This window comes from Rousettus aegyptiacus, unplaced genomic scaffold, assembly GCF_014176215.1.
Source record: "Rousettus aegyptiacus isolate mRouAeg1 unplaced genomic scaffold, mRouAeg1.p scaffold_m13_p_15, whole genome shotgun sequence".
NCBI classification, from domain to species: Eukaryota; Metazoa; Chordata; class Mammalia; order Chiroptera; family Pteropodidae; genus Rousettus; species Rousettus aegyptiacus.
The window spans coordinates 53,768,432-53,794,501 of NW_023416290.1; the positions used below are offsets into that span (position 1 = coordinate 53,768,432).

Consider the following 26,070-nt stretch of genomic DNA (forward strand, 5'->3'; position numbering starts at 1 on the left):
ACTTAAAACTCGAGCCTTCGTTTATGCATTCATGTACTCCTTTTTATTCAGTCAGTCATGGTCTTAGTCACTTAGGGCTGCTATAACAAATACTATAGATCGGGTGGCTTAAATGACAGAAATGTATCCTTTACAGTTCTGGAGGCTGGAAGTCCAAGCTCGGGATGCCAGCATGGGCTGCGGCCAGGGAGGGCCTTCTTTTTGGTTCGTTTCCTGCCTGCTGTGTCCGCACGCGGCAGGAAGCGGGGCGGTGGGCTGGGAAGTGAAGGGCATGAGACGTCACTCTCATGTCTCCTTTTGGGAGAGAACTAGTTCCACTCTCCTGGCCTAAACACCTCTCAAGAGCCCCATTTACAAATATCACCACATTGGGGATCAGGGTTTCAACAAATGCATTTGGGGGAGTGGGGGACACAAACATTTAGTCCAAAGCAATCCTGTATTTGTTTATTCATGTAGTAACTGAATAAATATTAATTAAATAAGCTCTTCCTATTCCTAGGCTTTAACTACACTCTTTCTTGTGAATTACTTTTCATTCTCAACTAATTTTTAAGGTTCCTTAGGGCAAAGACCCGGTCTCTCTCTTATATCGAACCAAGTAGATATTCAATGCTTGAAGTTTGCTTGATAAGGCTTAAAATAAATTCCTATTATAAAAATCAGAATTGATCAGACAGACTTGTTTCTGCTTCATCTCCATGGAAACCTTTATTTTTCCCGGCGCTGGATGAGGAAGCGCCATGGCGGGGGATGACATAACCTTGGAACGGTCCTCCTTTCAGGCCGGAGCACTTAGTCAGAAAGCGCTGGCATGTGTGCTGAGGTCCCCAGCACTGGGAACATGAGGAAACTCATAAATACCCATCTTGAGAAGCCAGCAGATTAAATAGATGCCAGCTTCTCAAGGCCACACTCTTTCATCAGGAGAGAGATGCAATGTAAACAAAGAGCTCGAAGGTGAAAATGAAATTTTAGACCAGAAAGAGAACACAAAAGAAGGCTTCACAGCAGACCAGCGCAGGGGGAGGAGGAGAAAAGCAAGGATACAAGGCACCAAACAAGCGAAAGGCTCTAGAGGAAAAGTCAATAGATCATTTAAAAGCTGTGAGTCATTTGCTTCCTGATTCAAGGGGGCCAGTGACGGAAGACACAGTTCATTTTAACAAACACTCATTAATGGTGGGGTGGAACGAGGAAGAGTGGGTGGGAGAGGAGCTTGGAGTGGGTAGTAGGTTTTGGGTTGTGGGAATGAAAGGTTTGGGGAAGAAGGAGGAATTGTATTCTCTACGTTGTGCTAATCTTTATGTTTAATACTAGTGAGTTTTCACAGTAAATCTCTGAAGCAAGCAATGCTACCTCATTGGATCAGGGAGGGGACCAAGTCTTGAGACTAAGTAAGTTTTCCAGTCACACGGTTAGTACATGCCAGAACCTATTTCCAAATTTAGGTACGTCTGATTCTGAAATCTGCGTCTCATCCTCAACCTCATTCTGTCACCCTGCCTCACTTAGTACATTGTGATAGAATCTGAAAATGGAAATAAAACAAGAATACAAAGCAGGTTTTTAACTTTTTAAAAAGTGTTCTGGGCTAATAGGGATAGAAAGGCATGTAAATCCTGAGCCAAATCACATGATAGAATGATATACATGCTTGGGTTGATATAAACAATGTACTGAGGATCACAGATAAAAGAGCATTTCATTGAGATTTTTGAAAGGAACAGGAAGTGCTATCTAGGAATGTGGTGTTACTGGACCCGAATGAAAAGATCTTGGATCAAATTTAGTAAGGGAAGAATTAAGGGAAGACTATTATTATACACAAGGAAGGGGAAGGGATTATCATGCACAGGACGTGGAAAAAGACTGAAAAAAACTGCTTGCAATCAGACCATGGAGATCCCTGAATATAAGCAAGGAGGGTCAAGAGAAGAAATTTGAAGAAGGGAGAGAGATCTGTTGTGCAGACGTCTAGGACAAGACACTGCCTCTAGAATAGCCACAGCTTGCTTTACACAGGTGCTGTAAGGTTGAGGAACTGAAGAAAAACCTGTGCCTGCAAATTCCAAATTCTTTCTTTGCCCTTGGCTAGAAGGCCTGGAACTCTTTTCTTTTGTATTTAAAGTCTGTAACAAGTAGCCTAAGGACAGAAACTGGAGGTTTAATTATTTTAACGTCTTACCTCTTACAAACCCGGAAGAAATGTTATAGGCTCCACATCTTCTCTACTTACTGGAGGTGAATAATATTAGATGGCAGCTGTAGGCTGAACACAAAGGGGGCCAGCTATCCAGCAGCATGGCCTAGGATAGAGAAGGGGGTCTAGCTACCATGATCTGGGTTCAGAATCATGACTCCGGTCCCTAAGAGCTCTCGAAGGAATCAAGGTAGGGACCTCAGTCTTAGAAAAACTGTGGTACCAGGCAGAGTTTAGAATTCAGGGCACAACATGGAATGGAATCCATGGTTTGACTTTTCTGACAATGGATGGCTAGGCCATAAAATTATATTCTTTCTCAAGGGGCCAGACAGGTGATGAAGAATGAGGTAAGGTCATATCTGCAGGCAAAATAGCATAGCTCCAGTTTTCAGGTCAGATGACCATGGGAACAGAAAGTTAGGCTAATCCATGCAATACCAAGAGCCAGCAAGGATTATTATAAGATAATGAACCTGGGAAGTCAAAAGCAGGAATATAAAGAATGAGAAAAATTTCATAAGACAGGCATCAGTACTGGTCTTAGAGATGTACCTGAGGAAGGAAGAGTATAGAGTACGTAGATCTGAGAAAGGGCATGAGTATCAGTCTCTCTAATAAAAATTTCTAGTGAAACAAAAGCGGCGGCCATGACAGGTTGACGGGTAGGAGGTCGAAGTTTGAAACCAGAGAAAGAAACTTGTTCTTAGAGTTGCTTAATTCCAGTATTTTTTACTCCTCATTGATTTTTCCTATAGTATAATCAGAAAAACACAGAATTTGATAATAAACAGATGCAGGCTTGATTACCAGCTTTGCCTCTTCCTTTGTTTATTATTATGGTATAATTTCTTAATGTGTGAAAGGGAAATGAAAGCGCTTACCTCGCAAACTGGCTGAGATGATGCTCATGAAACAGTTCATCCTGAATCTAAATGTGGACAGAGGTAAGCAGTTCGCGACACGTGGGCTTTAGCAGGCTACCCACCTGACGGTGTCCATGCCCTTGTGCCATTCTCCCCCGTGACTGGGGGCTGCCTTAGCACCTTGTTTCCAAGCAGTAGAAGTGCCAACATGGGAAAGTGGGGGAATATTATTTTCTTGATTTGGTTACATAAATTATGACCTTCCATTTTGTATGACCCGTCCCTTGATGACCTTGATGATGCAAGCTACCATAGGAAGAGGCTCATGTCACATAAAATCAAGGACAACCTCCTGTCGATAGCCAGCAGGGAACTTAGGCCATGCAAGGAACTGAGTTCTGCCAACAATTGATAAGCTTGGAAGATCCAAGTCAAGCCCTCAAATGAGACCCAGCCCTAGCCAACACCTTGACTGCAACCCTTGATAGCTAGTCCACTTGGAGAGGCTTCGGTGCTTAGTTGTCCAGACAAACACTGGTCTAGAGGTTGCTGAGAAGGTATTTTTTGGATGTGATTAACCTTTAAATTGGTAGACTTTGAGAAGATGAATATTTAAATAAATAAACCAAGCGATGCATATTACTCTTCCTAATGTGGGTGGGCCTCATCCAATCACTTGAGGGTCTCATTCAATCACTGAGCAAATGGAGGTTTCCAGAAGGCAGAATTCTCAAGACAGCAACACAGAGCTCTTGCTTGAGGTTGCAGCCTGTTGCCCTGTGGAATCTTGATTCAGGACTGCAACTCTGTCAGGAATTCCAGTTTGCTGGATTTCAGACTTGCCAGCCCTCACAACCATGAACCAAATCCTTGAAATAAATCTCTCTCTCTCTCCCTCTCCACCTCATCTCCCTCTAAATATGAGAGGCCTTGAAGCAGAGACTCCAGCTAAGTTATGCTGTATTCCTGACCTATAAACATGATGAAATAACAAAAGCAGTTTCTTTTAAGTCCCTACATTTGTGGCAATTTGTTACGCAGCACTCTTTCGATGAAAAAAATTTAAAAATTTAAAACTCGATTCACAATATATGTCCCATTGTCTGATGGATACTTTTTATAAAATTTAATAATATAAATTGATGTCAGACTAAGGATCTCAGACTTTGTCTTCCAAACTTTGGGGAGGCTTTGCGAAGTTCTCATTTGAAGAAACACACAAACAGACCGTGCTTTAGAGAAATCATCCTGGAAGCATAGCGGGGGAAGTGTCCTGAGGCCCTGGGGAGCTCGATGGTTGCTCAGGCTGGAGGGGAGAGAAGGTGGAGGGGAGAGAGATTCAGAAGGGACACTTGGTAGGATTAATCCTCACCGAAAGAATGAATAATGACAGATTGAAGGAGACCACTGAAAGCACAGGGCAGGATTCTGGGTCATGACCCACTGCCTCTGCCTCAGATCAAATTGCCGTGACTCTTTCTTTAATTGATGCTAGAGTGTCCTAACCAGACTACCTGCCTTCATTCCTAACTCTTCTCAAAAACTTTTTTGTACTCTAGACATAACATTCATTTAAAAATGTAATTCTGATTGCATTGCTATCCTGCTTAAAATTCCTCAGTGTTTTTCATGGCCTGCAGGGAAAAGAAAAATGCATTAACATGGCCTACATGGGCCTATGGCAATGTCTGCTTCTTTCTCTAGCCTTGCTATATCTCAATTTCCTCATCAAATATTAAAATGTTTTAATATATTTTTAAAAAACTGATGCCAAGACTTTCTAAGTGATTGAACACTCTCATTAATCTCTGTTGCTTCTCCAAACTCCAATTTTAAAGGCCAATGAAAAGTTTTTTATTATATTTTTTAAAGGCATAAATTCACAAAGACAAAGGGAGAAGAAGCAACAATATTTTTGCAACAAGAAATAGCAACAATATATGGCCATCCCAAGTCCCAAACTGGAAATATACAGATCCTGAAAGCATGTTGTTTTGTACTATAAAGCTGCAGAAGTCCAGAAGATCAGATACCTTCGAAAGTGGTCTCAAAATGGCTGCCGAAAGGCTGTATTAGAAGAAGCTGCACGTTAGACACCTTCCCCTCTTTCAGACCACAGGTAACCACCCCTCCTACCTCATGATGAATGGAGGTTTAGTCTCTAAAGAGATCGAACCAGAAGACAGAGACAAAGTTGATGGTGGAAAACCAAACAGAAAACTGGTATTTGCACAGAAGTGTACACACCCTATAATGATATTCTCTTTCTTCATGAAGCAACAAATTAGTGGGAAACAGGCCTCAATTTTCAAAGAAGAGCTGACGAATTCCTTAATGGGGTACATAAGGCCAGCCAAAGAGAAAATAGATATAAATACTGACATGTGAGAATCTCTCAATCTAGTGAACGATTCAGATCTCCTTATAAAAATAGTCCATCAGTTGACAAGAAATACCCATATGCAATGAGTTTCAAGTAGCTTTTAAATTTTGATGCTTCATTCTTATATATGAACATACAGAAATGCAAAGTTAATACAACATTTGAAAATCAATCAAAGTAATTCACCATATTCAAATAAAGGAGAAAAACGATGGATTATCTCAAGAAATGAAAAACCATTCATGTACAAATTCTCAGCAAATTACATCTACAAAAAAAAAAAAGAGTATCATTATACAGTGTATATACTTCTACAGCTAACATTATATACTATGGTTTGTGACTGAGTGCTTTCTCACAAAGAAAAAGGAAAAGAGGAAAATGGCCATTGCCATCACTTCTATTCAATGACGAACAAACAAAAAATTTGTCATTGCAGTAATGCATGTAAAAAGATGCATAGAGATTGGGGGGAAGAAAATAAAACTGTTCTTATTCATAGAGAGCAGTATTATGTACCTAACAAATTCCAAGGACTTTACAAAAAGCTTTATGAACTAATAACTGAGTTTAGTAAGGTTACATAACAACAGGTCAGTATACAAAAATAAGTCAATTGAATATTTATATTCTAGTAACAAACAACTGGGAAAAATTAAATATATTTTATAATATCAAAAACACGAAATGCTTAGGGATAAGTTTTATGAAATATATGCAGTAGCTATATACTAAAATCTACAAAACGGTGCTAGAAAAATGACAACAAAAAAAAGACAAGTAGAGAACTATACCATGCTCATGGATTGGAATGCTTACTATTGTCACGATGTCAATTCTTTTCAGGTTGACATATAAATTCAATGTAACACTGATCAAAATACCAGAAGACTATTTTTAACTAAGACTTGACACGCTGATTTTAAAATTAATGTTAAAGATCAGAGGACCTAAAATACCTAAAACAATTTTGAAAAAGAGCAATGTCAGAAGACTTACCTAGTTTACTCACTCTAAGTTGCGATTATCAGGAACAACATGGTATTAGTGCAAGGATAGATTACAGATTAATAGAATAGAATAGAGAAATAGACCCTCACATATATGATCAATTGACTTTATGAAACTGCGCCCAGGTAATTTTATACGGGAAACATATTGTCAACATATTGTGCTAGAAAAACTGGATATCTATAGAGAGAAAGTAATACTTGACTTGTACCACATACTACAAATAAAAATTAATCCAAAATGGGTCATAGACTTACATGTAAAAACTAAAATTATAAAACTTTTAGAATAAAATATAGGGAAAATAAATCCACGACCTTGGAATAGGCCAAGTTTTCTTGGACCTCACCCCAAAATAACAAACCACAAAGGAAAAATAAGTAATAAATTGGAGTTCATTTAAATGAAAAATGTCTGCTCTTTGAAAGCAACCATTAAGAAACTGGAAAAAGTAAACCACTGTGTGAGAAAAAAATTTTCTTATTGCCTCTGTCTGCTGAAAGACTTGCATCAAGAATGTATAAATAACTCTTACAACGCCATAGTAAAAGTCTAACCATCTGAAGTATTTCAACAGACAATTAATATATGAAGATAGGAGTGACTAATAAGCATATTCAAAAATGCTCAATACTGCTAGTCATCTTGGAAACGCACGTTAAAATCACAATAAGATACCATTAAACTTCCACTCGAAAGGCTAGAGTTAAAAGACTGACAATACTAAGTGTTGGTGAAGATGTGGAACAGCTGGTACTCTGGGAGTATAAAATGGAACCACTGTTCTAAAAACAGTTCGGGAGCTTTTCGTAAAATAAAACACACGCTTTAATATGACCTAGTTACTCTATTTTTAAGTATTTACCCACGAGGAATAAAACCATGTATTCACACAAATGCTTGTTCGTGGATATTTAGTAGTAGCTTTATTCATAATAGCCCCAAACTGAAATAACGCGAATATTTATCAACATACAAATGGATAAACTAACTGTGGTATGTCCTTACGATCAATACTGTTCAACAACAAAAGGAGATCATGAATAATACATGCAAACAACATTAATAAATCTCAATAACATTATGCTGAGTGAAAGAAGGCAGATACAAAAGACCATGCTGTGTGATTCAATTTATAAGACATTCTAGAGCAGGCGACACTAATCTATAATGACAGATTAGTGCTTGCCTGGAGCCTGAAATAGACGGGAGTTGATTGCAAAGAGGAATGAGGGAATTTCTAGGGATGATGGAGATGTTCTATTTTATGTTTGAAGTGGTTACATGGGTGCATATTTACTGGCCAAAGCTTATTGAATTGTATACTCAAAATGTAATTATAGTTTGAAAAAACTGATATTAATTTTTCATAATAAGGATATTATTTAAAAAAATAATTCAGGAAAATTTATCAGAAATACAAGATGTAAGTTTCCAGATCCTTAGTAGTTGTTCAATTAATAATTTTAGTTGATTGATTACATAAGATATATATAATGCCCTTAGCAAAGTGCTTGACACATAACGAATGCTTGATAATTGTTTGTAGAACCAATGCCTGGATGGGTCCATTAATCTCTAATGTCCTATAATTCCCACTTATCTTGAGCTTGTAGATGTTTGAGTAGAGAAAAGAAAATGTATAAAGAACTTCTTATAAATGTGCAATCTGCCTTTCTCCCAAGGAGACACTTCTTAGTCTGAAGGGAAGGCTGGGTAGAGCGACCCACTAGAAATACTAATGCAGTTGCTGCAACACAAAGACAGGTCCCTACGCCTCACAGAGGAGAAAAGGCAGGTAGATAACAAGATGACATCTGGCTAATAGAATGGTACAAAATGACAGTAAAAGTCTACTTAATGCAAAGCAACTTCCTGAAAGGAAGCTTAGAGTTTGGCAAAATGGACCAAAGGCAAATATCAGTGCTGGCAACCACAGGTGGAGAGAGGCCTGGGCCAAGGCCATTTCCTAGCCGCATCCCTTTCAGGAGACTTGAAAGGACATCTAAAGCTTCCTGCTCAACTCTCCTTCAGTAGGTGAGGACATGAAGGCCCACAGAAAGCAAACGGCCTACCCAGCGAGTGTGGGCATGGAGTCAGAAATGCTCCCAGACCACCTACGTTTTTATTACTTTGCAGGCCCAAAATGCCCAAGAAAAAAGACCTTCCAAATCACACCCGCGATGTTGGGTTTTGTCTGCCAATCTGTATGGTTGTATTTGTGCGTCCAGGGCAAACGAAAATCAAATCATTGTAGCACTGGATTTGCGACCTCTGAAACTAAACAGTTTCTGATCGGTTATGTTTATGATGGGGAAACCCGTTCTTGTGATGTTTCTCTACGTGAACTGAATTGCGGCTCCCTTTTAGGAACGAGGACATGAATTCCCGGGGATGAATATGAAAAGAAATCGCGCTGTGCTTCAAGGGATTTCAGCGAGCCTACGGCCTCCCTCCCGAGTTGTCGCGGTGACACTTCGCTTTCAGAGGGTGGTGTCTTTGGGCGCTCACAAGCCAAGACTGCATTAGCCCAAGCTGGCTTCCAGCTGACAAGGGTGGCAGCTGTGGCTTTTAGGGCTAGGTCTTACTCCAGTAATTGAATTGCCTTCTTCCTTTGTGGTTAGAGGTGTCATCTGGCTGTGTATGGTATGTTGGTAGTTAAAACCCAATTCTTGTATTTTACCACATGCTTATTTATAACCTTCAAGGAACACGCTCACCTCCTAACACATCTGGTGGATGCTATACGTAGCTGAGGGCCTACTCACATGGGGGACAATAATTGCATCCTTTCCCTAAATTTCACTGAAAGGACTACATCTAAGTGATTTTTTGAGGATAAATAATTTCAAGTTTTTGTTTTAAATTTGAAAACCTGGATGTTGCTGTACTAGATGACAGATTAATGCACCACAATAAAGTAAAAATGGCTCTGGATTAAGAATTAAGGGATATCTAAGGGAGGCTGGGGCAGGTGATCCCTAGTTCTAGAAAGGAAAAAAACAAAGTTCCTGCTTAGTCTGTTCAGGTGGCTGAATATAAAAAAATACCATAGGCTGGGTGGCCATAAATAACAGAAATTTACTTCTCACAGTTCCAGAGGATGGAAGTCCAAGCTCAAGAGGCCCAGTGTCGTCAGGTGAGGGCCCTGTTCTGGGCAGCAGACATGTAGGTTGCATCCTTGCCAGGCAGAAGGGGTGAGGGAGCTCTCTCTGGTCTCTCTTAAGAGAATATTAATGCCATCACGAGGCTCCACCCTCATGACCTAATGACTCCAAAGGCTCCACTTCCTAAAACCATCACAATGGACATGAGGATTTCAACATGCGAATTGGGAGTGGGGGATGCAAATGGCACACACTGTTTATTGAGCACTTCTTATGTGCTTGACACTTAATATTCAGTTAAATTTTAAGCAACATAAGGACAGTCTTCTATCTGTTTTATTGACTTTTTTACGCTGACTCTCATCACAGTATTCAACACATCTTAGTAGCTCCACACACATTTTTTGAATAAATGAATAAACAAAAGCAGGTCATATTTTTAACTTTAGTTTTCAGATTGGAACTTAGGCTTAAAAATGTTTGGTAACTTGCCCAAATTCGCACAGCTGTTGTGTCAAAAAGCTTAACATAGAATCATGAACGATCTCCTTGACCGTAAAGAGTATCTCTTCACTACGCTATGCACCTTTAGTCAACCAACGGATAATCACTCAGATGTGTCCCAGTTTAGGGGAAGTTTGATGGCACCGAACTGCAATCAAACGAGTGGCATCAATCTTAGTAACTTTTTAACAAGGCGACTCAAGCAGCAGCTGTGTGGAGAACTGTAGAGGGACAAGTGTGGAAAAAGAGCCCATTTGAGGAGTGATGATGGTCATCTAGGCGGGAGGTGAAAACGTCTTGGGCTGGAGTGATGATATTAGACTCGGTGGAAAATGAACGACTTGGTTGAGATGGTCGTGAGAAGGAAGGAAAGGAGGAAGGGGGCACTGGGTATGTTTCAGGCTTTTGGCTTCAAATACTACATAGATGGTGGTACGGCTCCCTGAGTTGTGAAAGTCTGAGGGCAGAACGGTTTTACAGGGTAGAGAATCAGTTTCGTTTTGAACGTATCACCTTCGATATGCATGTTAGATAAGTGGGGAGACGCGGAGTGGGCTGATGGCTATGCGAGGCTGAAATTCTGGAAGAAGGTAGGGGTGGAGGACATATATTTAGGACTCTTTGCCATGTATACAGTATTTGAGCTCTGGCCCCTAACTGGAAAGACCCCTTCGGAAAAGCGGTACATGGTGGTTCAACGACCACAGCATACTTGGCACGAACACACACTGTGTCCTCAGAGTGACTCGAGCTGATGATTGCTCCCCAGGTTTGGCAGAAAGGTTGAAAGCAAAAGCAGTCTTTACTTAGAATTCCCTCTGGCATGATGTCAAATTTAAAAAATAGCAGAGTAGACTCAGCTATAGACTGAGCCAGACTGAGAGTAGACGCAGCCACTGCACGCTTACAGAAATTACAATGAGCTCTCGGGTTAGTCAAAACATGATAATGATATCCAAAGTTCAGATATGTGCAGGCTGGGTATGATGACTTACGATTTTTTTTTCTTTCTCTCTTTTCTATCCCAGAAAAGAAAACAAACGTCAACACTCCATACCCTGGAGCTTTGATGTACCGAAGCTTCGAGTGTCTAGTATTCAGTTCCTGCTGGAGAACTGGCTGTATCATGTAGCACTGATTCATTTAAGCTGCCTTCCCCTTATATGCTGGGCTTCTTGAGGGCAGGGATAAATCCTTTCTTAGCCATATCTCCAGTTTCGTAAAGTCTCTGGAGAATTATACTGACTCGGTTTTTGTGGGTTGATGAATCCACTGAGTATTTGAGAAAGTTAATATTCAAAGTATTTAACAGAAAAACATGATACAAAATGACTCTTCTATAAAATTCAATTTCTATGAACAGCAGTGAGTCTTCATACAGGTGACTTGTAAGATACATCAACTACTACTTATTCTGTCACCAATTTTGGCCTCGGTTCCCTTTCTATGAAAAGAAAAGACTATACACATGCAATATATAATCATGTTTTATTTCTTCAAACCTAATTTCATAGTCTTTGCCCTCAAGCTAGTTACATGGCCAAGTTAGCCTCTAGCTGTGACAAAATCTGGCCATTCCTCTTGATCTGTCTCTTCAGAGTCTGAGAGCAGAAGAGGACATTTTCTCTCCTAGACTCAGGGATGGCATAATTTTATGACCAGGTGAGTGACATGTCATTCAGGAGAAATCCCAATGGATTTATTACCAATATTAATTAAGGGAAGTCACTGACATATAAAAAAGTGAATTCGAAGCATTAGAACTTTGAAATATTTTCAACAAATAATTTCAAAAAATATTTTAAAAATTTTCAATGGGCCCTACATCTCAAACATTGTTCAAAAAATATTGTATTTTAAGCTTAGACCATTCGCAAGCATTGGTTATTATTTTATTTGCTGTATGTTTATTTATTGCTGTGCCCACTAATCAAATGTGAACTTCACAAGGCCAGAGACTGATCTGACCTAATAACAGACATGTCCTCTATCATATGCTCAAACTCAGCATAGTGCCAGGCACCTAAAATATGTTCGATATTTGTTGAGTGTACGAATTACCTCCAGTCTATAACGATCTTAAAAGTTGGATAGGATTATATTTCCTTTTCCGAGAGGACAACTGAGTTTCAGAGAATTGCCATCTTTAAAGTAATGAAACTGAATAATGACTTTAAATCTTGTCCCTTTTTTTTTATCCCCCTGTACCTCAGTAATCGCACTGCACCATCATATCAAAACAGTGAATATTCAATGATGGCAATGTTTTATATCTCTGGCTGTTTTTCCAGAGTGATTAGCCATTCAACCTTTGAGGAAAAAAAAAAAAAGGTCACGCTTACTTTTTTAGAGTGTAAGACTTCAGAGAATGGGAGGAAGACATAAGCAACAGGTGGATGGTGAACGACATGGATGAGAAAAATTGAAACAAGAAATACTGGAAGGAAAAATAAGACACAGTCAGAATAGGTTAGTATAAATAACTGTGGCTACCTAGTTGGCAAAAGGATATGCGGGTTTCTGACATCTATAGCCATTTATAGCTGTAGCTTCTTTTGATTTGGAGAGCAGTCTCCCGAAAGATTCTAGACATACATTTTCATAGTGTTTTAGCTATAGACGAGGGTGATTTCTCTTTCTTTCTTTCTTTCTTTCTTTCTTTCTTTCTTTCTTTCTTTCTTTCTTTCTTTCTTTCTTCATTCATTCATTTAGTCGAGGCAACACTTGGTTGCTCTCATAGATTGCAAGGACCTTGTCACCTTATCTTTTTTTTTTTTTACTTTTTATGCCTGCAGCACCTGGTTTTCCTAGGCGGTCTCCCATCCAAGTACTAACCAGGCCCGACCCCGCTTAGCTTCCGAGATCAGATGGAATTGGGCTTGTTCAGAGTTCATGGCCGTAGACAATGATTTTTAAAAAGTGAATGTTCACTATTAGGGTGCATGTCTGTGGAGGTCTGTCAGGAAGACAAAATTAGGAGATGTCTTACATTCAGGCTTATTGATACAGTTGGTGTGGTAATGCCTTGATCGATGGAATTCTAAAACGAAATCAGGAATTCTTTCTGCTGTCCTCTCCGGACTATACTCCATGTGCTGCGTGATTGGAGAGGCATGCCCTTTGCTGCCTCAGCTGTTACATCAGCAAAAGCAAGCCAAGATATAAAGAAATTTTTGAAATAGGAGCAAACCATACTGCAGAAATTAGGTCTATGCCAATTAAGAACTTAAAACTTCAACATATTGAGAACGTATTGCATATGAACCAATCAATGTGATGATGTCAGAGAAAAGAAATTCTTTTTTTAAAAGAATAGACCAACTTTTTTTTTGTAACTGTAATTTAAAGACAAGATGCAGATGGTGACTTTTGGTTTTATTTACTCTCTGAAGATAGGTTGGCATATTTGTTCAAAATTATTAAAATATATTGGTCTGTCTGGCTACAAGGTGACATAAACACATGACGGAAATTAATTTAAACCCTGGCAAGATGGGTTCTTCAGAGCTACATTAGATGAGGAGGCAATTTAGGCATGAACCGTGAAAGAAATAATTCCGAGGGCCAAGACACTTATAATCAAATTCATCTTTCTGACTGTGAAGATTAGTTGTTCTTCTATAATGCAAGTGTCAGTATGTCCCTGAATGGTTAGAATTCACCGCCATGGCTTCAGTGAATTCTTATCAATAAAGAGGTGACGTTAGCCTTTTGCTATGGCAGTGCCATTCAGTTCTTACTTCACATTTCCTCGTGATTCGAATTTACTAATCCAGCATCCACTGAGGGCTCTCTATGTAATGAGCACCCTCCTAAGAGCTGAAAGGTCATAGATCAATATAATATAGTCTCTGACCTCAAAGAGCGTTCAGTCCGATGGGAGAAACAGACTATTGAAGCGCTTGATTGATGCGATGGTGGACATGAGGGTGGACGGCCGAGGGGCCCAGAGGAGGAAGGTCATTTCAAAGATGCGAGAAGCTCCAGGAGTCTGAGCAGTCTAGAGGGATGAATGAGATCTGACTAAAGAAGAAAAGGTAGATGATCTCAAAGGAAGTAAGAAGCAAGAGTCCAGGGTGTAATAAGAGCATGGTACAGTGAGGGGACTGCGAGCCACATCTAATTAAAGAATGGTGGTTATGGAGGAGGTGACTGACCACCTGAGAAGAAGCTGGGTCATGTATCTGCTCTTTATAACTTCAGCCTTGGTTCTCAGCATTTAGAATAGTTCTCACCTTTGGCTGAATATCAAAATCATCTGAGTACTCTTGAAATATAACCGATATCTGTACCCACCCCGAGAATTTTTAATTTAACTGGCTTGGAGTGAAGCATGTATATCCCAGAAAATAAATTCACGTGTTCCAAAATGGTGGAGTATTAGATATCTAAGCTGTGAGAGGGAAAGTTAGTCTGTCTGTCTGTCTGTCTGTCTGTCTCTCTCTCTCTATCAGAAGGCACCTTATAGCTTGCAACTACTTTAGGTTTCAAACATTATTGAAATTTGTGAAAAGAAGGAAGCTAGGAGCTATACCTTATAAAGCTGGAAAAGTCTAGTAACATTCATTCACTCAGTCAATTCAGTCAACAAATAACTAAAGAGAACCTTTGTTCTCTAGTCATCCCCTTAAGCTCTAAAGATACACCAGTAAACCAAATCCTTCCTTTCAGGTAGCTTATATTTTAGAGGGAGATTCAGAAAATAAACAAATTGGTGAATATGTAACATGTTAAATAACAGGAAAGGGTCATGAAGAAACGTAAAGCAGGAGTAAGGGAAAGATTGTGACTAGGGATATATTTCAGATGAGAATATTAGAAGTGGCCTCATTTAAGGGGAAGGGGATGTTTATAAGAACATGTGAGAAAAGATCATTTCTGGCTAAGGAGGCAGTGTGGCTGTATAAGATGAACAGGGAATAAGTAGGAGGAAAGGGGGTTGGCCATGTGCTAAGGGAACAGAGGGTCTTGGCATCTTGGTTTCTCCTCTAGCTCCCAGTGCTTGTTTTGCAAACACTAAGTATGTTTTTAAAAAAAGTATTTTCCAAAATGATTTTGATTTCCCCAAACAACTTTGTGTGTCGGGTAAGGTAAAAGATATTAGCCCAGGCCAAGAGGAGCAGCGGGCCTTGTCTGTGTGTTCAGACATGTTTCTTACTCAGCAATCAGAGTCTCACCACACACCACCGAACCCACCCCCCACACCCCATTTGGGCCCAAGGGACAATCTGTTTCCAACAGCCTGAGAAGTCTTTTTGTCATTTCGCAAACTTGCAAAAAAAAAAAAAAAAAAAAAAAAAAAAAAAAAGGTGGGTGGGCAACAAGTACTTGGCTTTGTGAGGAAAAAGACTGTTGTGAAATTTTTCACATGCTTTGCTCTCCTTGAGTAAATTTTCAGCGTCGCACTCTTCCACGGGGTATGGGAATTCGAGTTGAAATGCTCTTTATGGATTTGGTATTTCATGCCAGATTATCTAGGTTCACTTGGCTTCATTTTATTACAGGCGCACTGCGTCTATGCACTGCACCTTCCCAACAGGGCTAGTAACCTTTTTAAGGGAAAATCCTACGGTTTATGCTTATGTTGGTTCCTCTCATTCTGCTTGCAAAGTGTCTGTGCATCCATTGCCGGTGTTTAACAAAGTCACTTGGCTGATAGATTTGTAAAATGTTGTTCAAAGCAATGTAGGGAGTACCACCTAATTGGATACTGGGTCTCATCCCCTCTAAGATAAATGACTTGATAACTCCACGTGGAAAATGGGAAAACTGAGCCTACGAGATGTGTACAGTCTTGTCCATGATGGATATTCGAGTTTAAGGCAGAGAGTCTAGTCTCCATCCTGGTCCTCTTTTTCTCTTTACTTATGTAAATCTTAAACTTCTTCAAAGACAAACAAACTTCATTAACTCATAGACCGATCTGATTCACTACCTTTGCTTTTTCTTTCAATTTCTTTGATCTCCTCTGGCACATATTTTCTGTACAAATCACATGGTAAATAATCATGCTCTGCCTCTGAGACTTTTTCCATTATCGCCTTGATGTTACGCAGTAACTTTTTAAGTGTTTAATTCTTATCTACCACCTGAAAGGAATTCTGTCTTTCTTTTTGTTTATTCTATAGAATCTTGTGAGGTGCCTGGCGCAAGACAGATATTCAGAAGTATTTATTGATAGTCTAGTCCTTTTTCTACTAATCCATGCTGATACGTAAGTATTCAGAGCTGAGAACGGACCTCTGAGGTGGTGTTACAGGAGAAAAAAAATGAGGCCAAAAAATACAAAAACAAGCAAACAAAACTGAGTGGCTTTCCACAGCCCCCCACCATGGGTGACAGATAAGGATTAGAATCTCTACCTTTCCAGTATCTCCCCAATGCCTTCTTCATTATTTCCTATTGCCTCTTCTGTGAATTAATCCAGCAAGGGTGAAGGATGCTTGCCATTCTCCAGATGCACTGTCCATAACTTCTTATTAAGTAAATATCAGAGAGTTTTGACCAATGGACTTATCATTAGGAATGTGGCTCTGACAATACCCATCATGAAGCTAAAGAAAGTCATCTGTGTCTCAAAACAGCTCTGGGTGTCAGGGTACTGATACTTTGGGCTATCTAGATGCTCAGAGGCCACCAATGGGCACACCAGAGACTCAAAAAGCTGTCTGGCGAGGCCTCCATTTTCTTTTTCAGCAACTCTGGCCCCCAGTACATAACCGGGAGAGGCAGGAAGAGACAGAACAGTCAGAGCTTGGGAATCAGCAGCCACTGGGCCACATGGAAATATTTGAGGATTAGGAAGAGTGTGTCACACATGCTCCTTCCGGGTGAGGCATTTATCCCCACACAATGAAGAGGAAGTCACCTGCAGTGATTCAGTCGGAAGGAAGCAAGCATGACCTGAGTCAAACCAGCTCCCTCTCCATCACTTTCTGGAAGTGGGCAGCTGTGACCACTCATGACCAATTGACCTTGGAGCACACATATCGAGTAGCATCTGTTCTCGCAAAGCTGCTTTGGATGAAGGGGAAGGAAGAGAAGTTACCCTGAGTCAATAAAGAATGAGCATTTCTCCCCCGTTGTCAGTGACCACTTACTATGAACTTGGGGCTGTGCACATTTATTGTATTTAATCCTTACAACAACCCTATGAGGTAGGCATTATCTTCATGTGACAGATGTGAAACCTGGGGCTCAACAAGACAAGAATCTACATGAAAGTTTGAAAATGAGGAGTGGCAAGAGTGGGGTTCGAACCCAGGTTCACCTCTCTGATTCAAAATCCATGCTCTTCCCATTCTGTCGAAGATGTTTGTATCAGCCCATGTCTAGTCACAGAGGTAGAGCCATTAGGTAGTGTAAATATATATATATATATATATATATATATATATATATATATATTTTATATATATATATTTTAATAAAGAATTTATTACAGGGATTTGACCTTGCCCAGTTGTGCAGTTGGTGAAATAGTTTCTGCGAGGCTATTGTCTTTGTGTCTCATTCTGGACCTTGAAGTCCACGAGGCAGATGCTGCTGAAGGATAATGAATGTGAAGTGGGGGAGAGCAAGGACAAGCTGTCAGTCACAAGGACAAGTTTGAACCCAAGAAAGATGGGCTGAAGTTTATGTCAGTTCTTGCTATTTCTGACCTTGATGGTATAGGCACCCTGCAGAAAATGCTGGTACCTTTCATCGCAGAGACACACACACACCTGGCCCAGGAGGTAGATAAGCCTAAAAAGGAACCGGATGATGCTGTAGCAGTTGTCAGCCCAACTACAGCATCATGATGACAAGGTGAGCCAGCGGCAAAGAGACATCCTATGTAACCTACAATATGGTGCTGGCTGCCTTTAAATATTGCACGAGAATCTCTATTGGGCCCACATTGGAAGAGGAATTTTGGAAAACCTAGTTTAGCCTAGGCAAGTTAACACATTATAAAGCCACCATAATGCTTTTGTGGTGACAGAGCTCTTGTCCCAAATATCTTAACCAGACCACATTGGAATCCAATAAACCTGACCTCCCGCTAGTCCTTCCTGGATCCTGAAATAGGTCTTGAGTACTTTTTTTCTGTTGCAACCTGTTTCTTTGCTTTCCAGCCCTGTTGCCAGTGTCCTTAGCTCCCGTCTGTTGCCTAGAATGTCACACTTAAAAAGTCCTATTGCTCTTCTAGTGCTAATCTCGTTTCTCCTATTAAGCCTCTATTTGCTCTCGCCTCTTGGATGACAGCTGCTTCGGGCTGTTATTATTACTGTTGTTACTATTATTTTATTGTGAGAGGGCTTTGGTTCCCACGAGGCATTTATGGCCAACTCTGCATTAAGCTGTTTGCGTTCCTGTCCCGCCCCACCAAAAAGAGAAGCCCTACAAAGAGCAGAATGCCATGTCGCTCCAGGGGACCAATTTATACCAAGGAGTGCAAATCCCACTTGTACCTCACAGAGGAACGGGTTTAAGATATGGCTTTTATAAACAGACCCTTGGATCTCAGTAAGGGGATTTGAAAAGTCAAACATGCTGGGGCCATGACTATAAAAGTAAAATTACAAGGCTCAGGAACCTTTCCAGAAACAGGCTCATTTCAAACACTGCTATCTCGTAGGTGTTATTCTTAGCAGAACACAAGTTCGTGTTGGCTTTCATTTCGACATCCAGCTGGGGCGGGTGTCACGCAGTAGCTTCATAGGCTGCTGGGGAGTTCATTACATCACAGCCCTAGATTTCCCTTGAGTCTTATCACGGCTTGTGAACCATTCTCCGCTCTCTCCCCCAAAGAGCCCTCATTCATTTCCTTGCGGACTTGTTTATTTAATCAGTAAAAATGGATCAGGTGCTTATATTGTGCCAGGTACTGTGCTGGGTCCAGAAAATACAAAGACAGATAAAGCAGAGCCCGCACCCTCAAGGACTGGGAACTTAGACAGTAATCCGATGCACTTAATGATGTGCTACGGGTGTTATCACAGAATCTGGACAGGGAGCAATGGCGACGAGAGCAGGGAGAGAGAAGCTTGCTGGGATGAAGAGGGGCGGAGCTTAGTCTTCACCGGGGAGGCGAGCATTAGACAGATGCGCGGGACTGCAGAACCTTATTGAATCAGACACATCTCGGACTCCGAGCCCTCCCATCAGGAATTGGGCTCCCGTCCCCAGTTCTCGGAAATGCGAAGCTGTGACATAGCCATTCTTTTGCATCCGCCTTTTCTCGTTATCCTCCACTATTCTCCCACCTGAACTGAAAAAGGGTATTGGGGAAGCAGGACATTAAAGTACCTGTGTTCAAATCCCAACTCGGTCATTTACTTACCGTGTCATCCCAAGAAAGTTATTTAACCCCTTTGGGTCCTGATTGTTTCAGATGAGAAATGGGGATATAATAACAGCACTTATCCTATGGTTTGTTGGGAAGATGGATGGAATGTAAATGTAAAGCATCTAGAATGCTGTTGGCATCTGGGAGGCACTAAGAAATGCTTTTCATCAATAAGACATTGTCTTCTTTAATTGGATATGGCGGCAAAAGCAGTGTTTTAGAATTTAACTTTCTACCGTTCTCTCACTTCCAAGATTGGAAATTTTCCGAGAAGCAGTATGACTTTGGACAAGTCATGGAAACCCTTTGGCCTCAGTTTTCCCATCTGTAGAAAATTTAAACTTAAAGAGTATCTACTATGTGTCAGGCGTTCTTTAAACTCTTGATAGGCATTGTCTCATTTTATCCTCACAATAGCCCAATGAGGTGGGGTTTGTTTTTACCTTTTTTTTTTTTTTTTTGTAAATAAAGAAAATGACATAGGTGCCTGTCTCCAGAGGTCATGAGCTTAAGCTCTCAAGGTTGCTCTCTGAGAGGGCTAGACCTTGCCTTTATTCTTAATCTACTTGGGGGAGTCTGGGCATAAAGATTTCTATCTGTTGGCTCATTCAATTCTCAGATTGACAGCCCCCACATGTTGGTATTATTTTGTCCCATTTAATAGATATGCAAAATAAGAAAGATTAAGTAGTAAGCTCTGTGTGACAGAGTCAATAACACACACTTGTGCGCGCGTGCGCGCGCACACACACACACACACACCCCTTCAAACAATTCCACAGATAATCCCAGAGGACTTAGAGCCTCTCTGAAGGTCATTTATAAAACCATGGAGGCCCCCTGCAATGTGCTTTTGTTTCAACTTTTACCTAATTCTTCAACCAAAAGCATTCACTAAGCCTTACTTTGTTGATTTTTCTAGGAAAGCAGACTTTTTCAAAGTACACTTGTCTTCTCTAAGAGATGTTGACATAAGCCCTACAGTCCCACCACTCTCAAATACTTGCTGAATATAAGTATTTGAGTTCAGTTCTGGTCTTCGGTTCATCCAGAGCTCTTGGACTAGGTGAATTCTAAAGTTCCTTGTACACCTGGCTTTCTATCTCTTAGACCATCGCCTTCTTCTACGTCTAATTCAGTAATTCACCACCTTTGGCATCCCATTTTTATACCCAAAGGAGACGTTCTTCCTATACATTTTTGACTTAGATCAGAGGTTTGCCAACTTTAGCTCACAGGCCAAGTCTGACCTGCTGCCTATTTTTTTTCTATAGAAAGTTTTGTTGGAACACAGCTACAGTCATTTGTTTCTGTATTGTCTGTGGCAGAGTATCTGTGACACAGACTGCATGGCCTACAAAGTCTAAATTGTTTACTACCTGGCCCTTTAGAGGAATATTTTGCCAACTAAAACCTGCCTTAGATTATGAGCTTTGCGTGTCCTAGAGATGCATCTCACCTGAATTTGCATGACATCTAGGAGGCAGTGAGATGAAATGGTTAAGACCTGAAGATCTGGTATCAGAGTAGTATTGGCCTCATAAAATGAGTTGGAAAGTATTGCCTCCTCTTCGATTTTTTGGAAGAGTTTGAGGAGAATAGGTTTTAAACCTTCTTTGAATGTTTGGTAGAATTCACTAGTGAAGCCATCTGGCCCCGGACTTTTCCTTTTTGGTAGGTTTTTGATGATTGTTTCAATTTCTATACTGCTGATCGGTCTATTTAGATTTTCCAGATCTTCTTGATTCAGTCTAGAAAGATTGTATTTTTCTAAGTACTGGTCCGTTTCGCCTATGTTATAAAATTTGGTGTTAGATACTTTTTCACAGTATTCTTGCACGAACCTTTGTATTTCTGCGATGTCAGTTGTAATTCCTCCTCTTTCATCCCTGATTTTGTGTCTTTTTTTTTTTTTCTTTAGTGAGTCTAGCCAGGGGTTTGTCAATTTTATTAACCTTCTTAAAGAACAAACTCTTTGTCATATTTATTTTTTCTATTGTTTTCGTTGTTGTTGCTTTGTTTTCAATCTCATTTATTTCTGTTCTAATTCTGGTTATTTCTTTCCTTCTGCTGACGTTAGGCCTCATTTGTTCTTCCTTTTCTAGTTTTTTAAGACGAAGCGTTAGGTTGTTAAGACCTGCAGATCTGGAATCAGACCGCTTTGAAGGAAAGCCACGAGACCCGCCTTTGCCTGGCCCAGCGGCTATACGGTCACTGTAACATCCCCAAACCGATTTCTCCATCAGTAGAGTGAGACTCAGGTGATGGGGCTGGTGCAGGGATAATGATAATGATAGTGACTGAGGTAGATGTGCACCGGAAAAGGACATATATGAAAAATTATCGTGAAGCCTGGTGCTTAAAAGACCTCTCACTGTATTAGCTATAGGCAATATTAGGTAATATTGACCAATTGCTCAAACAGGTCTTGAATCCTCTTCGTATTAGGACCACCAGTACCCACTCAGAGACTTCTCACCTCTTACCCCAGCGGTCTAATCCATTCTGAAAGACAGGGAGTTTCAGCCCTAATGCACAACTGGTCCTTTCACTCCTGGGGTAAGAACCTCCCTCTACTGCCTACGGGACAACATGCAAATTCCTTTAATGCATAGGAGAACCCCAACCTGCTTGCTCAGCTTGCTCCCTCTATTCTCTTTCCTCCTGGGCACTGTTCCCATGCTCGAGCGAGGCAAAGCACTCATCATTCCCAGTCGCAGTCCTGCCTCAGTCCCTGGGGAAACCCATCTTCGCTGCCGGGAGCGCCCTGCTCACCTCCCCTTGTCTGCCTTTTGAATTCTTACCCAGTCCGGATGATTCCAATATTGGTCACATATGGAGGATAGCAGGAGATCAACGCTTTTAATTCAGTAAAAACTAAGATTGCACACAGTTGGCATTTAATGCATGCTTTATGTATACAATTTAAGATTAAAAAGCTATCTTAAAATTCCCTTGAAATTCCCTGGGAATCTCTCAGGAGAAAACCATCGACCCCCTACCTTCTCCCACTAGGTTTTCAGGACTCTGTCTTGTCGACACCGCCTTTTCTCTCTTTCCAGAAGTTATTTCCACCACCTGAACCCTTTGCCTCCCCCAAAGCCTTGCACCGTGGTGTGGAAGGCGCTGCCTCTGCCGGATGCGGGGGGCGCGTGGCAGCCTTCTTGCACCAAAGACAAAGACTAAATTGTTGCTGCGTCAACTCAGACGATGCCGATGCGAGAAAATGAGGCAAGATGAGCCTATGTGCTTAGTGGATGGGCATCTGGACGAACGAAGGAGAATCATCATCTTTTGTTTGAAAATTAAAATAGAAGAATAGGTCAAAAGTGCAGAAATTCCGGCCTCCTTATCTGAGTCTCAAACCTCCCCCTTCCTTTACTTATCAGAGAAAGGTCTGCACTTTGGAGCTAGTAAATCTGCTTGGCAGGTAATCACTACCCATCCACCAGCTGCTGCCTTGGCAAGAGCGCATCGCCATTGTCATGGTAACGCACAGGCAGGCAAAGGCGAGCAGGCCTGGCTCCAAGCCAAGGTAATCCAATGGCACTAGGCTTTGTTAATAGAAAGAGAAAAGCAAGCCAGAGCCGCTTGCCTCTGCCTTGGCCAGTGAGGGCTGGACGGGAGCACAGTGCAGGGCTAATTAACCAGCTGACCAGCTGTTGGTCGCCGCTTGCCAAATCCGACAAGTGGCCCCAGCTTTCTCTATCCCTAACTCTTGTCATCTTCCAGGGAGGCTGGGCCCTGGGGGAACAAGAGCCTTTTCTGGGTGATGTCATCTGAGTATTTGTAGAATTTCCTCTTGTGGGAAAGTTCTCTGACAAAGTATAAAGGGATCTGACTTCCTTCGGAAGGCTCCCTGTACTTTTGAATTCTGAAGAAAGATTTTCGTAGATGAGAAAGAAGTCTAGGGTTATGGAGGGGGAGGCGCGGTGAGCAGGATGCGGTGTCTGTATCTCAGGTCCTGCTTTAGGTGTCTGATCTGAAGCAGCTTTTAGGGAAGACGTGAGCATGCAAAATCTCTCCTCAATGAAACAAGGCAAGAATTATCATCAGTTAGAAAACATAGATGATCTTGGAGAGACCAGGAAGGAGAGAAAGCTAACGGGTTGAGTCCTGGGTAGGACGGATGGCTCACGTACACACAATGTCTGCAAGGTAGGTTCTATCATCACATTGGTCCAGACAAGAAAACTAAATGTACAAGGAGTTTGCCAAGGTCCCGTAGCAATGGATTGCCACGTGGCTGAGCTGGGCTTAGAGCCTAGACTGGGGGCCAAAGTGTGTATCTTTTCTTTCAGTCCAAACTACAGTGACCACAGCTATGCTCATACTATTACTGACATCCCGAGGAATACGTGGGTTTGTAGAAATAAAAATAATTCTGACAAAGGATTTTTTAAAGTTATCAATAGATGCATAGTGAGAGCTTTACAAAGATAAACAATGATTTAACTTTGCATAGTAATCCCTACCTCGAGTGTCTGTGTACTAGGCATTTTATGTACGTTACCATTATATTCCAAGATAGAGATTCTAACCTTATTTTATGGATGAAGCAACTAAGTCTTTGTGAACCTAGAGGAGCAAGTAAAAAATATTGCATGATAACAGAGTCGGTCAGACTGGCAAATCGGGGACATGCGGTGGCTGCACATGTCAGTGGCTTTGAAGTCTCAAGAAGCAGGTACCCGGAGTAAAGTTATGAGGGAAGGGCAGGGTCCCCAAGACTGCGGAATGGAGGTAGAACACGAGACACGGCTGGCTCTTTGCCCCAAAAGCATCATCTACGTCCAGAAAACTCACAGGACTGATCTCTCTGAAGCTAGCTAATTTTTTTTTTTTTCCCCAATAGAAAAAGCACTTCCAGTGGCAAGGCAGTGGGGGAAGATTGGCAAAAGAGGACACGACCAAGAGGGAATGATACTCTGGGCCTTTTCATGGCCTCTGCTCGAAGTATTTACAGCCGGAACCACGCAATGTCAGGAGGAGAAAACCTTTGTCAGGTGTCTGCACTGTGCCAATCACTCTATCTTCCGCCTTTAATTTAATGCTTATGCTCTTATTAGATATCATATATATATGATATATATATGTGTATATATATATTATATATATAATTAGATTTATATAGGCTTCATATTATATTACATTGACGCATATTAGATTAGATTAGGTATTATAACTCCCATGCCAGATGATAAACTGAGACGAGAAACGTAGTGAATTGATTTACTTTAAGGTACAACTGGAATGAGAGGCCACATCTCCTCATTCTTAGCCATTGCTCTTTCTGGCTTTCCAGAATACCACATAGGATTTCATGTGCTTCTGAGCTCAGGAAGGAGGCCCAGTGAAACAGCATGAGTTAACCTGGGCACAGGGAGCCAGAAATCAAGACTAAACAGGGGCCCGAGAAAGGATGCTGAGCAGCAGAGTGAAAAAGTCAACCATCTATTTGATTCAAGGTTAAGAGTAAGCTTGGGAGCTGAAGATAACACAGAGTCAGGAGCAAGGTTAATTTAGAGATGCAACAGGAAACCATGCACAAAACCCTAAATGAATTGTGAAGTGCACATCAAAGGTAAGATTCTTATAAGGGACCAGCATGGTGCAAGAATGTTCCCGAACGCTTTCAAATGAATACTCTCACTTTCCCTTCTTCTCTACTGTTCTTCCTCTCCTTCTACTGCCTCGTGAAGTTGCAGGAAGTTAGTGCACAACCCTGTCTGTCTTCTGACCTTGGACGCTGTTTCCCGCCCACCAGACCGAGGACCTAGAGGAAGGTCCCAGATACAGCTCTGTATGTAGACACTCCTGCCACTCACCCCTCTGCCACAGAGGTTACGTTTTGTTCTTTCTCTAGAGGGAAACAATGTAAGGTACAAGCTAGTGTTTACTGTTTCTCTGGGCCGTAGAGAGTAGCGTCCTGTGAGGGTTTTATGAACCTGGAGTAATTGATCTTGCCTTTGTTACTCTTACGCAAGCATGAAACTGTAGGTCTCCACAGAGCATGTTTTGTCTAAATTTCTGTGTCCTTCCTAATAGTAGCAAGAGACCTGAATTCCAGTCCTGGTTCTTAAATCCTAAGTAGGTCACCATGTGGCTTTGAGACAATGCTCTTCACTCACTGGGAATCGAATCCCTCATCCATCAAATCGAAAGCTTTAATCATACTCTCTAAGCATCCTGGGACTGGATCGTGAGATCGCTTCTTTCTTTGCATCTGTCATTGAGTTTTCTCTGTAAAATGGAACTTGAGAAAAACTCCGTGTGAGTCTGCACCCCAAGCTATCCAAGCCATTTCCTGCTAAGTTTCCTTGGAAGCATAAAAAAGCAGAGACTGTGACTTCTCAGCTAAGTACATTTTTTTTTCCCCAGGCCTGCTTGAGGGAGGATGAGATGGGAACACTGTGTCAGACAAATCAAAATGTACCACACAAGTGGAGCGCTCGGCTAATCCAAACAAAATGATGGGGGCGGATGGTGGGAGCCTGAGCAATTTTCATGCAGACATGAGAGCAGGCCACACAGTTAGATCAGAATTTAAATAACTTCACTTCACATGTTGCATTTTAAAGTGCCCCCCCTCCCCAAGCACTCAAAAAACTTCCAAATGTTTCATTTTGGGGAAGCAGATGTCCCTGGAAATGAAGACCATTTCT

At 41.2% G+C, this 26,070-nt stretch overlaps 1 long non-coding RNA gene and 1 pseudogene across 2 annotated transcripts in view; both read right to left on the bottom strand.

Moving 5' to 3' along the window:
- Positions 1 to 26,070, bottom strand: part of LOC107501903 — a 570,942-nt gene that overhangs the window by 67,022 nt on the left and 477,850 nt on the right. The gene's annotated exons all lie outside the window — the stretch shown is intronic.
- LOC118612275 lies at positions 12,861 to 12,978 on the bottom strand (annotated as a pseudogene).